Genomic DNA, 18,107 nt, shown 5'->3' with positions numbered 1-18,107 from the left:
ATAGAGGAAAGAAGAAAAGAGACTATAAAATGTATTTAACTAGTAAGAGAGACTATAAATTGTAATCATTTGAAACTTACACAAAATAAAGTAATTAGAGGATTATGTTAAACTCTTTAGTTTTCCTATTAACTGACGGTCATGACATTTTCTACCGTTAAACATCAGTTGTTAATCACAATGCGTAGTTAATTTGATATACTATCAGAATTTGCTTTGCTTAACCCAACTCTTCACAAAACACAAGATTTCCTTCGAAAGAATAAAAAGTCTTTCCAAAAAATTAAACCATATCTCCTTGATCTTTATGCAAATTAAATATCTTTCCTAATTACTAAATAATTATGCAAAACATATCAACCCCACCTCTACCGCTATCAACATTCATTCCCTTAGCTTGTTTGCCAATAAAGTTTAAAGAATATCCAATTAGTGATAATGTTGAAACCAAAAAAGAGACCATAAATTCAACTTTGAATAATGTTATTAAGATTGCACTCCTAGCCATTTGAATCACGTTATTAAGATTGCACTCCTAGCCATTTATTAGGGTGTATGGATATAACGAATATTTGGATCCAAAAATCATTCTCTTCTATTGCTTTCACATTTACTTCATGTTAAGATCATATTCAAAATTATTACTGATGCGGTTTGAGGGGTGAGTCAGGTCGAGCCTGATCCACCCTTCGACGAGTCTTACCTAGCTAGCTAGCTTCAGGATTTATGGGGAAAGAGGTGGAGCCTCATGGTGATTGATATACTTCATCTGACTATCTATGACCCTGTCCTTCCGTGCTCGCAACGTTTTTCGTCTCAGGTTTAATGGATGGGCTGACCATTAACTACAATGAAAGATTGAAGCCTAATGGTGAATTCATCAACTTCTTTCTCATTAGAGGGGTAGCTTTGAGTCTTGAAATTATTATCTCTAGACACCTAATTTTATCCCTTTCGAAATTCAATTTTATTCATTTTTTTGTCTGACCTTACCACGTACCCTCATCCATTCTACATTTTCCCCATAAGAAAACAAATACAACAAACCCCTAACAAATCCAATCCCCACTATTCTTTTGATAACAAAATTAACCACTCCCCTAGTAAAATTTTGACACCTCACACCACATCCCTACTCCACGCCTACCCCACCTCACCCCTACCCACATACCCCTTTCACATTTTCTTTTTCCATTTTTGAAATATATACATACACACAGAGTAAATCACTAAAAAGGGAGGCGAGATCCACTGGAATATATACACACACCGCCTTACATACGCGCCAGACACCAACACACATAATCACACTCTCACCTTCACATGAGTTGAGAATCAAAGTATGTCACCAAATTAAAAAAATTGTCAAAATATGTCATATATTTAAAATAATATCAAAATAGGTTTAACTTACAAAAATTGTGAGTTATGCAAAAAAAAAAAAATTAACGGAAGATAACAAATATCGTGAACTATTTTTGGAAAGTATATAACTTACAAAAACTGTAAGTTATCCATTTTTTTTTGTATATAACTCATAATTTTTCTAAGTTATACATTTTATTTATTTTAACATAACTCACAAAAATTGTCAGTTATCCATTTTTATTTTAACACAACTCACAATTTTTGTGAGTTATCCATTTTTATTTTAACATAACTCACGAAAAAATGAGCTATGTACATAACTCACAGAAATTGTGAGTCATTTTGATTTAATTTATACGTTTTCCTTCTATTATATAACTCCATTCGTAACAAAAAAATTTCTCCTGGGTAGCAGTTCCAGCTGCCCATAGTAAGTTGTTTAGTCGGACACTTTTGAATGCCCTCTGATAATTCGCCTTTAAGTGCCTTAAACAGTAATGGTGATAGGCAAATGGAGCCCTCAGAAATTCAGTCAACGATTCATCGTCACTGATAATCCATTTTCCATAATTTACCATTCCTTTTGATGAGAAGAAATTTGGTTACTGTCCGACTATAAATAAATCAAAATCATTACTTTTTATTTTCATTCTTCTAAAAATTGATTCTACAATTTCTTTGTAACCAATTGAAATTGGATACTTTGCATTGGATTTGGGGGACATACTATAATATATTGTATTTTTTTCGTGAATAATTTCGCCATCCCAAAATAGTGCAACTTTAACATGTTCAAAATTCATTCTCTAAGATTTGATTAAGTTTTGAAAAGATAAATTGAGTTTGAAGAAAATTGAAAAAGAAGAATTGAAGTTGAAGAAGAAAAACTGAATATGATGAAGAAGAATTTGAAAAACTTGTACAAAGAATGAATGCATATGAGTGTTAAATAAGAAAATTTGAAAAGTGTATAACTCACTTTTTTCGTGAGTTATGCATTCTATTTTAACATAACTCACAAAAAAAGGCGGCTTATGTAAATAACTAACAAAAAAAAAAGAGTTATGTACATAACTCACTTTTTTTTGAGTTATATAATAGAATAAAAACGTATAAATTAAACCAAAATGACTCACAATTTTTGTGAGTTATGTACATAACTCACTTTTTTTGTGAGTTGTGTTAAAATAAAAATGGATAACTCACAAAAATTGTGAGTTATGTTAAAATAAAAATGGATAATTCAAAATTTTTGTAAGTTATGTTAAAATAAAATGGATAACTCACAATTTTTGTGAGTTATGTTAAAATAAATAAAACGTATAACTCACAAAAATTGTGAGTTCTGTACAAAAAAATGAATAACTCACAATTTTTTTGAGTTATATACTTTCTGAAAACAGTTCACGGCGTTAGTTGGCTTCCGTTAATTTTTTTTTCATAACTCACATTTTTTGTGAGTTAAGTCTATTTTGGTGCTTTTTAAATATATGACATATTTTGATAACTTTTTTAGTTTGGTGGCATATTTTGGTTCTCAAATCCCTTCACATATTCACGAAAAAAATTCCACGATACAGATACATACTCTGAGGAAAGGGAACAATAAGCGGAAAAGGGGGAATACCTCACTGGAAAAGGGAGCTTCTTCTACACATACAGAGAATACACCCACATATAATATTCATGCACACACAACAATACAGACGTCGATACACATATACACGCACACAGCACTACAGAGTTCACTCATTCACTAAAATAAGACACACAGTACACACACATAAATCAATGAGAGAAAGAAGAGAAAATTGGGGAGAGGAGAGAAACAAAAAGAGCACGGGGAGAGATCGATTGAGAGAGAAAACTGAGAAAACAACAAGGGAGGGAGGTCGAAAAAGTAGAAAGTCATCAGAGGTCGATCGAAAAACACCATCTTCGTTCGAAAATTGATTCGCCTTTGTCGTCTTTCCCTCCTCAACGCCGAAACCAGCTTAATCGTTAACCTAAAATTCCTAAACCCTCGACCAAAATTAGTCGCGGTAGTCCACGAGCCACTCTGAACTTCGTTGAAAAATGATAATTCCCCACCGCTTGAATTTTGATTGGCGACAGTCATGGATTCCTATCGAGAACCTCAATTTGGGTTTGGGTTGGTCGTTGGTCTTTGATTTGGGTTGGTCAGTTCGTGATTAAGGTTCGACTTGAGGTTTTGGACGCGGACTCTATCAGATTTAATTGAAATAATACATCAATTTTGAAAGCGGCATTGAGGTCCAATTCTATCTTCTCCCCCTCTAATTTTTACACGAATATGAATGATTTATTGTTTGACATGTTTGAATATTTGTTTTGTAGTGGTTGATGTTGGATTTGAATGTGGAAACTTGGATTGGTAGTCTAAGAATTGATTAATTATTTTGAGAATGAATGCAGGAAGGGATTGGTCTCGATAAAAGTAAATTTGAATAAATTTTGATTCATTGATGATATTGAACGTGATTGAATCATGATAGGTTGAGCCGGATAGGTAAAGAGTAGGTTCGGGTAGGCAAATTTAGAACTTGTGGATTGTTGAATGTTGAAAATGTTTGTTGGATGATTTTATTTTATGAATTTGGATCAATTGTACTCATTTGGTCGGGGAATGTTCCAAAGAAAATTATATTAATTCACTAGAGAATGTCCCGACGTATCATGTTTTTAAAGGAGGTTCAAGATCAAGGCCTGAGGCACCGAGTGGAGAGTAGTTTAGGATTAGCCTAGGTTAGCGTATGTTTACATTTCAGTATCTTTTTATTTTTGGGTCTATAATAAATTGGATTGGACACTAATTTTGGTTTTGTTTATTTTGATTGTTTGTTTCGTGTTGATGTGTTTGTTGGTTTATACATTCATAGTATTCATGCTAGCCGATATACTCGCTGAAGCGACTGTGGTCGAACCACAGGATTTAGGAGTGCCTAACACCTTTCCCTTGGTCAACAAAATTCCTTAGTTGGAATCTCTGTTCGCAAATCAGTTTTAAAAGAGTCAACAATCGTTTTGAATAAGGATTTTCAAAGGTGACTTGGCACACCATATTTATGCTAAGTGGCGACTCTGAGTTTAAATGTGAATAATCCTTTTCAAAATAAATTTTTATTTTTGTCACTTTAATAATAAAAACTTTTTCAAACTTAAAATCAAGATCTTTTGGTTAAAAAAGGGTGTGACAGTTCTAGCGACTCTGTTGGGGATATTTTCAGAATTCAAACTTATTTCTGAGTTTTATCGGCTTAGTTTGACACTATGGGTGTATAGACGTTGTTTGTGTTATCTTTTATGTTATTATTTTATCATTGTTGAGTGTGTACGTGCTCTTTGTTTACAGTTTTTATCTTATGTGTTGTGTTACCGTTTTATATCTGGCATCATTTGCATAACCCGAGTCATTTCTTTCGCAATAAGTTTCATAGTACACTTGTGTATACGGCCTCTAATTGAGTCACCCATATTTTAGGAGGGGGAGCCATCGGGTGTAAGGAGTGGGTGGAAAGCAATCACAGCCACTATTGACCATATGCTCCCCCGAACAGCCTTGTTAGTGGACCCCAACGTAGGTCAGCCTTTAGGTTATATTTATCTGCATCTTTTTTAGACCTAGTGGAACTCACGTGACCCTTTGTAGGAGAATCACCTTAAAAGCATCCCTACGTGCTAAATGTTGCATTTTTTAGAGTGAGGTCATTTGATAGACTGATTTGAAAAAAATATGTGTTAGAAGTAAAGTGCGTAGGCAAGAAAATGTTGAAAAAAAAGGGAAAAATAAAAATGTGAGTAAAAAAAACAGAAAGTTTTGTAGTTTTTAGTGTTCTTTATGACTTTTGTTTTTCACAAGCAAAAAATTCAAAAAGATTTTATCTTTCGCACTCATTTCTTAAAAATAAAAATATCAAAAAGATTTTCCTTCGTCTTATTTAGTAAGCATTCACAATTTGAAAACTCCAAAAAAAGATTTTTTTTTCAATAGGAGCTTTTTATAAAATAAAAATGTAAAAAAGATGGTAGAAGTTTTGTACATTTTATATAATGAAAATACCAAAAAGATTTTTCTTTCATAGTTGTTAGTGTCATTTTTATGGGAAGTATCAAACTGAAAACTCAAAAATTTTATTGACGTCGTTCATCTGTCTTTGGTCGTGTCTCTCAAGTCAGGGTTCAGTTCGTTATTTAATCCTTAATTGTCTAATCTGGAAGAACTACACACACCTGATTCTCCTCTCTCGGGAGTGAGATACGTAGGCAACCCTTTCAGGGTTCGATAATCTTATTTAAAAAATTACAAAAGACTTTTATCAATTCTTTTGACAATTTGTTACTCCCTCTATTTCAAAAAGAATGACCTATTTTTCTTTTTAGTTCGTTTAAAAAAGAATGACCCCTTTTTTTTTTTTGACAATACTTTAATTTTAACCTTCCACATGGCATGTTTAAGACCATAAGATTAAAGGATATTTTGGTACATTTGACACAACTTTAATTTAAGCCCACAAGATTCAATTTTTTATTTTATTTTCTTAAACTTTGTGTCAAATCAAAGTAGGTCATTCTTTTTTAAATGGAGGGAGTATTTTCTTTTCTCCTTAAAGTTTCAAAAGAAAAAAAAAGAGTTTGATCGGCCATGTTGTGTCAAAATTTCACGAACTACGCATACTTGATTCTCCTCTCTCGGGAGTGAGATACGTAAGCGCCCTTCTTGGGTTCGATGATCTTTTCAAAAGGAAAAAAAAAAAACAGAGGTTTTGAAAAAGTGTTGAACTCTAAAACATTTGTTATTTTTTGTTGAGTCAATTTAAGGTAGTTGGTTTGTGGTATTATGGCTGGTCCTCCACATCATACCAAATCTAAAGGAGGTTTAGTTTGTCCAATAAGAATATAGAGATTGACCTCATGGATCAAATAAAGAGTCAGGAAAATAAGAGTTTAAAGGAAGAGAATTTAAGACTAAGGCAACAAATGATGAAAATGTATCGAGCTTAGGCCAGTGGGTTGCCTCCTCCTCCGTTTCCCACTATTAAACTTGCAAATACCTTGAGTCTTTTACTAAAATCGCAAAGTCAGTTTCCTACTGTTGTTGTTGAAGAACCACAACATGCCGCAGAATTCATTCCACGTTAAATGCACCCCAATACTTTCACCACTCTTTCTTTAGCTCCTCAGTATAAGCCTACCACATTCATAGCACCACATACCGTCTTTGCTTTTGTTGCTCAACCTTCTATTGAGGCCTCCATTTTGGCTATTAATCGAATGATTGTGCTTTTTCATTCGACTAGTGAATCCACGTTCAATACTCTTGATTATCATTGCTATACTCTTAAGCCTACTGTTAAGTTAAATGGACCGCCAAAATTTCTTACCAAGAAACCTAGCATGCCAGAAAAGCCAGAGAAAATGGTCGGGAAAGTGAAGAGTGTAGAAAATGATATGAAAAGTTCCTTGGGACTTGTGGGATATGAAGATGTTTTATATAAAAATTGGGGCATGTTTTCAAGTTTTAACCTTCTTCCAAGCTTTGAGACATTAAAATTTGGGGAGTCTGATGGACAGAAGGATTCTGTGAAACATTTGGGATGATATTGCAATCAATCAAGGGAAACTGAAGGAAAGAAGAAGGAAAACACATCTGTTGTCATGCCAGGGCCAAAGCAGAGTTTGAGGGGTCTAACAACCTATACTTTCAGCCTCAATCCTGAGCTTACATATTAGATTCCATACTAGATCCACATAACCACTTGCAACAAAATTTCTTTCTCTAAAATCCAAGAAATCCCATTCCACTTCCTCAATATCCTTTGAACAATGCACAATCGTATGCTCATCCATCTTTCTATCCACAATGGCATGCCCCGGTCCCCCTAACGTTGTCCTCGATGACCCCTACAAATTTACCAAGGAACCTCTAAATTCAAGTTTCATTCGAGGCTAGAGTTTGAATTGAGGAGGAAGGCAAAGGATAATTTCACGTCAATTGGGGAGTCCTATACCAGTTTGTTCCAGACATTAAGACAATGGGGAATGATAACTCCTATCCCTGGGTATACTCTCGATCCACATTCAAATTTTTTTTATCCTAATGTACGATGTACTTATCATTCTAATATGCAAGAACACAGTACTGAAGATTGTCGTATTTTGAAAAATGAAATAGAGAAAATGATTCAAGAAAAATTGATTTTAGTGCAAAACATTGGCACCTCAACCGTCCCACAGAGTTCTTCGCCAGCACGTGATACTGCACAATATATGGGAAGAAATGAGTTAAGCATGGGAATCCAGAACTTATTTGTTGAAGGAAATATGTCTAACAGTGCTGGAAGCTCTAGTCATGCTGATATGCAAACCAGTGGCTAATATGTCAGGCTGAGCAACTGAGAAGTCACCCCTCTCCCTACTAGGAAGAGGTTTGGTAGTTTGTTTTCTTTTCTTTTTTGTTATTCTAATTATTTCAGGGTTATAGTTCGGGATCTATTTTTTTGGTGCCTTTTGTTGTTTATGTTCCAACCCTTCTATCTTTCATTTTAACTAAATGGAGTGTCCCTTTTCCCTTTGTGTTTTAAATATGTGTTGTTTGTTTGTTTTCTTTACACATTACATTTTAGGTTGATTCTAGTGATACGACATACTAGCGGAATTTTCAGTCAGATCTTAAAATCTAATTTAACCATGAAACATTGAAGCAGGGGGCTAAAGTTAGAAAAAACATCTGAGAAAATAGGTAGAGTGCTGAGATATTTGGTGACAAGTTGAAGCCTTCTTCGAAAATTAAGGCAATTATTTTGAGAATCACAAGAATAACTTGGTCATCAATTGAAAAACATATCTCAATTAGGTCAAATAATGGATGTGTGATCCTACATAAAAAAGAATAGAAAAATCAGCTCCACAAAAGCACGGGTCATTAGATGTAAGGAATGTACAACAAAGGTGGAGTTTGTAGAAGAAGTAGCGACGCACAGGCTCAATTAATGTTAGTGTTGTAAAAATGTCACAAATTATCTTCATCTTTTACTGTAATATTGCATGCCATGTACTTGCATTTTCAAGGATTGATATGACGAAGGTATTTTATTCTGCTATCTAAACATTATGTCATCCTTTGTTTACCCCATTTGAGCTTTAGTTCTATTTTCTTTAGTACCCCTCTTTTGGAATCAAGATAGAGTCAACAAAACTCAAAAGATAAGTGTCGAGCAAAAGAATAGAGTTACAAAAGTTTCAAAAAAAAGGTGTCAAAAGAAAGAAAATAAAAGAGTGTCAAGAAAAAATAGAGTCAGAAAGGTCCCAAAATAAAAAAAAAAAAGAGTCAATAAAAGAGAAAAAAAAGACAAAGAAATCAGAATCAAGCAAAAAATAAGTTGTCGGAACTACGTGTGACCTGATTCTCGGGGGTGAGATACGTAGGCTGCCCTACTTTGGGCTCGGTCCAACCAAAAGAAACTGAGGCATGAGTTAATCTTTGTTGTTTGAGTCGATTCTAAAAGCTGTAAGTCTCACCCCACTTCAAGCGTCGTTTGGGCCTTATGTCATTTCTTCTTTCTAACCTTATCCAAAAAGTCAAGTTACAACCAAAGAAAGACCTTTAGATCAATCTTTGAGAATGATAAGGCTAAGCATGCAATGCATATGATAGGCATTTTGAGAGTTACTTGTCTTCCTCAAAATAAGGATTTAGGAGAGAAATAAAAATGAAAGAGTCTTATTGGTGAAAACCCTCATGAACACTATAAGACGATGGTAAGTTGAGAGAGATAAAAAAGGAGAAAGTTTTATCGGTGAAAACCCCCACGGGCACTATAAGACGACTATGAGTTGAGAGAAATAAAAATTAGTCTTATTGGTGAAAAATCCTCACGGACACCATAAGGCAAATGTGAGCTGAGAAAAAGAAAATTAGAGAGGCTTGTTAACGAAAACCCTTCAAGGTGTCACTGTCCGAATGAGGTCTCCGAATGCAATTGGCACAAGGAAGTAACTCAGTTTCAGGGTCATTAACTCGAGAACAATTAAGGGAAAGTTTGGATGGAAAGATCAAGCAACTTAATCCAAAATACATGTCATAATCATTAGAGTTGACTGTCAATTTTAGATAAATTTTTCTTTTCTCTGTTTCAAGGGAGACATTCATTGTCTTTTTTTCTTCTCTATAGTTTTATTTTTATTTTTCATGAGTCAGTTATCCAAATAAAAATCATGTCATTCTTCTCGTGTCTTTGAGTCAAGTTCATGTCAAAACAAGTGAGAAAAGATTTTAAAACTGGCTACCAACTTCTTCAATTGTACAAAGCAAGACAAAAGGACAGTGCATAAAAGAGACATGATTGTGAGCCGAAATAAGGCATGCAGAATGTTTTGTCAACAGACAAGTCTGGGAACTCATGAAAATACCAAGGTTCAAAGAATTTATCAGAAAAGCATGGCAGCAGAGATACTGTGTTTGTTTCATAGTCACTCTTAATAACCTGAGTTTGGGTCAATGATGCAGTCAGTCAATGACGTATGCTAATGATTGGGGGCAAGTTAAAAGTGACGAGAGCAAGAGCAAACGCTGCGAAAGTTGAAGCCACAAACCAGCCACCATGTTTAATCTCACAAGTTTTCTTTGATGAAACAGGAAACATGTTACCTTCAAATCAAGGACTTCAGATCATAAATATCAAGGGTTGCAATGCCTCACTTCTACAAATGCAGGAAGCAATGTTGCTGTATAGGTTTGGCAATCAAAACCATGGTAAACTCCTAATTCAACATTTGTAAGGAGACGTATTTCCTTGTTCGGGTAATTCAAGCCACTATTGTAAGGAGACGTATTTCCTTGTCTGGGTAATCTAAGTGGCATTTGTAAGGAGATGCATTTTCTTGTTTGGGTAATTCAAGCAATATTTGTTAGGAGACGCACTTCTTTGTTTGGATATTCAAGCGACATTGGTAAGGAGATACACTTCCTTGTTTTGATAATTCAAGTGGCATTGGTAAGGAGACACAATTCCTTGATTAGGTAATTCTAATTTTACTTGTTAGGTAATGTACTTCTTAGTTGAGTCACTCCCCTTGATTCCTATAAGATGTACTTTTTAGTCAAGTCATTCCCCTTGATTCCTATAAGATGTACCTTTTAGTCGAGTCATTCCCTTTGATTCCTATAAGACGTACCTTTTAGTCGAGTCATTCCCTTTGATTCCTATAAGACGTATCTTTTAGTCGAGTCATTCCCCATGATTCCTATAAGACGTACCTTTTAGTCGAGTCAGTCCCCTTGATTCCTGGAAGATATACCTCCTGGTCGAGTCATTTCCCTTGATTCCTATAAGACGTACCTTTTCGTCGAGTCATTCTCCTTGATTCCTATAAGACGTACCCTTTAGTCGAGTCAATCCCCTTGATTCCTATAAGACGTATCCTTTAGTCGAGTCATTACCCTTGATTCCTATAAGACGTACCCTTTAGTCGAGTCTTTCCCCCTAATTCCTATAAGACATACCCTTTAGTCTAGTCAATCCACCTGATTCCTATAAGACGTACTTTTTAGTCGAGTTATTCCCCTTGATTCCGATAAGACGTACCTTTTAGTCAAGTCATTCCCCTTGATTCCTATAACACGTACCTTTTAGTCGAGTCATTCCCCTTTGATTCCTATAAGACGTACCTTTTAGTCGAGTCATTCCCCTTGATTCCTATAAGACGTACCTTTTAGTCGAGTCATTTTCCTTGATTTATGTACTTTTTAGTTGACTCATTTCCCTTGATTGCTATAAGATGTACCTTTTAGTCGAGTCATTTCCCTTGATTCCTAGAAGATGTACTTCCTAGTCAAGTCAGTCCCCTTGATTTCTAGAAGATATACTCCCTAGTCGAGTTATTCCCCTTGATTCCTAGAAGATGTACTTCCTAGTCGAGTCATTCCCTTTGACTCCTAGAAAATGCACTTTCTAGTCAAATCATTTCAATTAACCCATAGAAGATGCATTTCTTTGTTCGGGCTTTTCAAGTAATTATGATGTGACATTCACAAAAGTCCTCTGATGATAAACTAGGGCAAGGAATTTAATTTCTGTTGTTTGAAACTTTACTTTTCTGGTAAATGAAATCTCTCTTTATCATAATTTTTTTTTGGAATAATTTTCTTTCTAGTTGTGATTTCAGGAGCCTACCTGAAAAACAGAGCGAATAAATGAAAAGTCAAGCGACATGGTAAAGAAGTTTAAAGTCAAGCAACAAGGTAAAGAAGTTGAAAGTCAAACAATAAGGTGAAGAAGTTGAAAGTCAAGCAATAAGGCGAAAAAATTGAAAGTCAATAGATTGAAAGTAGCAAGTCAGGAGTCCGCCTGGAGAACAGGGTGAAGAAGTTGAAAGCGAATCAATAAGTTGAAGAAATTGCAAGTCAGGAGCCCGCCTGAAGAATAGGGTGATGAAACTCAAGTCAAGAGTCCAAAAGAAGCTGCATAGATAGGACTTTTGTAATTCCAGTTATCTTTTAGCTTGTAATTTTTATTTTTTGATGTAATGACAGAACCGTGGACCGGAACCTCGACAGGACCTCACTCGACCCTCCAACTCGGTTGTCCTTCTTCCTTCTATTTATTTCTTCAAATAATGATCAGGTCAAAATTTGATCTCGTTGTCTACTTTTTTGTCTGAAAACACTTTGTGTATACACCAAAAAAGTGACACGATGTAGAAGCCTAATTTTTTCCCTCCCGAAGTTCAATTTTATTCATTTTTTTTGCCTCACGTTATCATACACCCTCACTCATTCTAATCTTTTCCCGCAAGAAAACAAATACAACAAATCCTAACAAATTAAATTCCTAATCTCTAATATTCTCTTATCCTAACTAATTTTTACACCTCATCCTAACCACTATCCAACCCCCACATACCCGTACTCCCTCCCCCAATACCCAACACGTTTTTTTGATTCCCTTTTCCATAACAAATTAATAAGGAATAATACATAAATATGACCCTAAATTTGACATCAAATTATAACTTTGACCTCAAACTTTGATAGTGCACAAATAGGATCTTTAACTATTCAAAACCTGAACAAATATGACCTCTGATTTTGCAACCTCCATGCGTGAGTTTCACTTGTGCCTACGTAGATATGCAATCCAATCATACGGTGCCACGTCATTAAAAGTGCTGACTGAAAAGACTTTTGCTTTGGAACTTAAAATGACGTCATTTTGCTTCTATAAGTTAAAACGTCGTTTTGCTTATTATTATTATTATTATTATTATTATTATTATTATTATTATTATTATTCTACTACTATTTCTACATATTACGTATTACTATTGTTTCTATCAATATACCACAACTACTACGACCAATTATTATTATTATTATTGTTATTATTATTATTAATAATAATAACAATATTTTAATAAATTTTTTATCTTAATAATGTTTTATTAATAATGTTAATTTAATATACTACTACTACTGCCCTTAATAACGTTTTCTTAATAACGTTTTAATAATGTTAGTTTAATAATGTTAATATAATAACGTTAATTTAATATACTACTACTATTGTCATTGACAACCTTTTATTAATTACGTTTTAATAACGTTAATTTAATATACAACTACTGTCCTTAATAACGTTTTAGTAACGTTAATTTAATAACGTTAATTTAATAATGTTTTAATAACGTTAATTTAATAATTTTAATTTAATAATATTTTATTAAAACTATAATTTTTTTATTTATTATTAGTATAATTTCATCTTTTGAGCTGAAAATAATAGTGAAAAGTTATTTAAATATATAAGAAGAAATTAGTAAGGACATAATAGTCATTTTATCCTTTTTTTTTTTTATTGTTAGAATGTCTAAATTTTTAGCCCGCCGCGCCCAGTTTTGCATGTACAACACGCGTTTTGCCACATAAAAGTGAAGATCATATTTGTGCATTTTTAAATAGTTAAAAGTCATATTTGTGCATTATCAAAATTTAAGATTAAAGTTATAATTTAATATGAAGTTTAAGTTCGTATTTTGTATTTATGCATTATGCCAATTAATTACAATTACACAAAAGAGGGGAACTCCATTCTTCCCTTTTCTTCTTGCCAATATCATACATATATTCACTGGAAAGTTAAAAATACACACAGAAATCCATTTCATCATCACTCACCCACATAGTACCCTCACCATTTGGAGCTCTTCTCGACAGAATCGACACCACACGGGCCAAAATGGAGAATTCATAGACACACACAGATCACACGCCACACAAAGACACACAGATTACACACACACGCGCAGCTATATACGCACACCCATAACCAATCGGGAGAGGACGAGAAAAACATTCACAAAAGGAGCGCACACAGTGAATAAAATACACACACTGGAAATCGAGAAAAGGAGATAAAGAGAAAAAAAAAAAAAAAAGAAGATCGACGAGGGTCAGAAATTGGCCCGTGTTTCTTCGGTTCCTCCATCGCCGAGCTCGACAGAGCTCCGGCGAAGTGAAAACCACGACCCAGCTCTGTCTACGGTCGAACCTCATCGGAAATCGTGCACGGGTTATGTCGATAATCGCGATTTTGTTTCAATTTTAATGCAAAAACAGTGGAGGCTATATCGAATCTGTGGTTTGGTCTTTGTTGAGGTTCGGTTCGAGTTTTTCGGCGCGGATCCCATCTCGGTTAATCGAATGATAATTGGTTGAAAGTGGCAGAGGCGGCTAACAAGAGACTTAAATAATTTTAGAAATCTTAAATATAAGCATTTGAAAATAATCAAATATTTTAATTTGATTGAGTATAGTAAAAATTTGTTTTCTACTTGTATCATTGTCCTTTACAATTTTAGTTAAAAAATAAATTTAAACTATTAATATCTGAATAACACTATGTTTTAAGAAACTTTCGTAATTAATATAATAATTTTTCCATGTTCATATCATTCGGTGATCTTACCATTTACATCAAATAAAAATCTAAAATATTTTTTATATACTTCAATTGTCCAAATTTCTTTTGTAGTATTCTTTTGTTTTTAATTTAAATATTTATTTATTTATCTTAAATTAATTTATAAACCTATTAGTCCCTCTGTTTTAAAAAGAATGATCTACTTTATTTTTTAATTCGTTTAAAAAAATGGTCTTTTTCTTTTTTTGGCGATACTTTTAACCCAATTTTTCATATGACATGTTTAAGCCCACAAGATTAAAAAATATTTTGATATATTTGACATAATTTTAAGAATAAATTACACAAATTTCATACTTAAGAGACTATATTATCTAATACCTTTATTTTTTAAAAATTTATATAAAATCCAATTTTCAACTTTACTCTTGATACATATCAACAAAATCCCACATCCTATTTTTACACCACCATTAACTCATTCAAACTAATATTTTTTCAAAGATTTTCCTCCCTAAAATATCTCCCTAATTATCAACAATTAAATCATCTTCCTTCCTGATTTTTTTCTCTTCCATTAATGTTTAAATCACCTTCCTTCCTATTTTTTCTCCTTCATTAAAGCATGCAACTTTTTTTTTTCTCTCCTAAGATCTCTCCATATTTTTTAAAAAAATCTATTGATACATATATAAATTTATTTAGTTACTTATACATGTTTATTTTTTTAATGGTGATTCATATGAATGATAAATATGACATCATTATATGAGTATTATGGTGATTCATACGATAGATACATTTTGTATGATTTTAACGGGTGATACATATGATATTAATCGGTGATACATATTATATTATGACGATTCATATAGTTGATACAATTATATATTTCAATTATTGGGTGATATATATAGTATTATGGTAATTCATATGGTAAATACAATTATTTATTTCAATTATTAGGTGATTCATATGTTATTAATGAAAGGTAATTGTGTAGTCAGTATAGGAAACAAAAGTAATAATATTAAAAAAACACTAAAAGCAGAATTAAAATATATTAATTTATCCTATTAATATACACAAAGAACGGTCACATTCACAAGTAAAAGACTTCATAACTAAAGACGAAATTAAGACGAAAAACATATCTTTCATAATTAAAGACGAAAAAAGAGAAACATAATTAAAACACCTAAATTAAATTTAAAAAGGGAGAAAAATTAGATATTTTTCCTTAAATAAAAGAATACAATGAATAAAAGAGAATATATTATTTCCTTAAATAAATATCTTTGTCAGTTTCAAATGTATCAATTTTTTATATGTATGACCTTATAACATATGTATCACCATTTTAAAAATCGGGATAAAATGTAATTAATAAAATAATCGGGATTTTATGTAATATCACTTAAAGATTCAGGAATTTATGTAAGTTACCCTAATTTTAATTTAGAACTACAAGATTTAAAAATCTTCTTTATTTTCTTACTCTGTGCCAAATCAAATAAGGTCATTCTTTTTAAAATACAGAAAGTATTAATTTATTGTTAAAATGGGGCCCCAAAGAATTGAGGGGCCTAAAGCCTTTGCTTCATTGGCTTTAGCGAAGAGCCGGCCCTGGAAAGCGATATTGAGGTCCAATTCTATCTTCTCTCCTTTTAATTTTTACGCAATTATGAATAATTTGTGTGTTTGGCATGTATGAATCTTCGTTGTGTGTTGGTTGATGTTGGATTTGGATGTGAAAACTTGATTGGTGGATTGTGTATTGAATTGGTTTAATCATGTTGAGAATGGATTTTGGGGGTGAGAATTGAAAACGGATAAAAATGAACATGATTAGTTCGTATTGATTAATTGATGTTAGTTTGATGCTAGGGATGTGCATCGGTCGGTTCGGTTTGATTTTATATATTATCGATTCGATTTATCGATTTTCGATTTTTAAATATGCTAAACCAATAAGATATTTTTTATCGATTTTTGATTTATCGGCTTTTAGCCCTTAACGGTTCGATTTTCTGTTTAACCGATAAGAAAAAATACTCATAGAATAGAAATAGTAGTAACTAACATGAAAAAAAAAATCGAATCTTAGTTGCAACCAAAAATTCTACATAATGTGTTTTAATTTACAAGAATCTTCAAGTTTGAACTAAATATTGTTAGGAGAAATTAAGAGTTTGTATAATTAAAATAATAAGTTTGTTAATTGGTAGAAATCAAAGAGAAATTAAGAGAAATATATAATAAAGTCATATATATATATATATATATATATATATATATATATATATATATATATATATATTCCTATTGCGTTATCGGTTTACCCAATAACCCAATAAGAAAAAATCGAACCGACCCAATAACTCAATAAATTTTTTTTATAAAACTATTAACAAACCGTTAATCCAATAGCAATAAATCAATAACATTTTTATCTATTCGATTTATTGATCGGTTCGGCTTTTGCACACCCCTATTTGATGCAAAATAGGCGTCATGTTTTAGATCGAAACTAGTAGATAAATGCTAAGTCGGGTAGGCAAATTTTAGGAATAGTGTTTTGTTGAATGTTTAATGTGCGTGTGAATGGTTCTTTCTACTTTATTGCACAAGATTTGAAAATGTATTCATTCTCTGGGGAATGCCCCAGGGTCACATTGTACTTATTCATCGGAGAATACCCCGAGATATTTTATACTGGGAGGACGTTCGTGATGAAGGTCCGAGGCATCGTGTAAAGCATGGGAGCGTAGTTTAGGATTAGTGTAGGTTTACTTTTCAGTTCCTTTTTATTTCGGATTGTAATAATTGGACTGGACACTATATTTTGAATTTGTTTTGTTTGTTTGTATGTTTTTGTGTTTTGTGTGGTTTATACATTCATAATGTCAAATTAGCCGATATGCTCTACCAAGTGACCGTGGTCAAACCACGGGACCGAGGGGTGCCTAACACCTTCCCCTCGGTCAACAAAATTCCTTAATCGAAATCTCTGTACACGGATCAGTTTAAAAGAGTCAAAATCATTTTGAAAAAGGATTTTCAAAGGTGACTTAGCACACCAAATTTATGCCAAGTGACGACTCTGAATTTAAATGTGAATATTCTTTTTTGAAATAAATTTTTATTTTTGTCACTTTAATAATAAAAACCCTTTTCAGACTAAAAATCAAAATCTTTTGGTTAAAAAAGGGGTGTGACATTATGAAGAAAATTTTCAATGGCAAACTTTTGCTTCCTAGGATTATTTCATGTCCTTTAGCACTTGCATTTATAATTTTCACAAGTTTTTGGTTGTTTTTTCTTTCATTTTTGAGGGGTAATATAAAGTTTAAAGCTTGTACTAAATGTCTAAATCTATTGCTTATTTAACTTCATTAGATATGGTAAATTAATTAGTCCAACCAATATCACATGTCCACTCCTGTAAGAATAATTATTCATGTTGGACTAAGGTTTATATGAGTTATGATGGAATTAATTTGAATGCCATGTGAAGTTTCCTGCTTTTTGGGTTCATTGGAAGACTAAAAAGATAGTTAGAATTGTGCCGAAAGAAGAAATGTCATATCCTTCATATTGTTATTGCCTTTCCTTTCTCAGCCGACGACATTATCACATCTTCATCTTGTTTGTGCCTTTCGTTTGTCAGAAATGCGATATATTGGTTCGCCTTTCTTCAAATAAATTTAATAGAGGCATTCTTGATATTCAATAAATATCAACAATCTTCATTAATAAGCCCTAAGAGATGGCGTACTTTAATAAAAACCATGAAATTTT

At 32.7% G+C, this 18,107-nt stretch overlaps 1 pseudogene; it reads left to right on the top strand.

Moving 5' to 3' along the window:
- The first annotated feature begins 344 nt into the window (after positions 1-344).
- Positions 345-17,754, top strand: LOC124889744 (annotated as a pseudogene).
- Positions 17,755-18,107: the final 353 nt, after the last annotated feature.

This window comes from Capsicum annuum, chromosome 12 (assembly GCF_002878395.1).
Source record: "Capsicum annuum cultivar UCD-10X-F1 chromosome 12, UCD10Xv1.1, whole genome shotgun sequence".
Classification (NCBI taxonomy): domain Eukaryota; kingdom Viridiplantae; phylum Streptophyta; class Magnoliopsida; order Solanales; family Solanaceae; genus Capsicum; species Capsicum annuum.
This window is presented reverse-complemented; position numbering and strand designations above follow the sequence as displayed.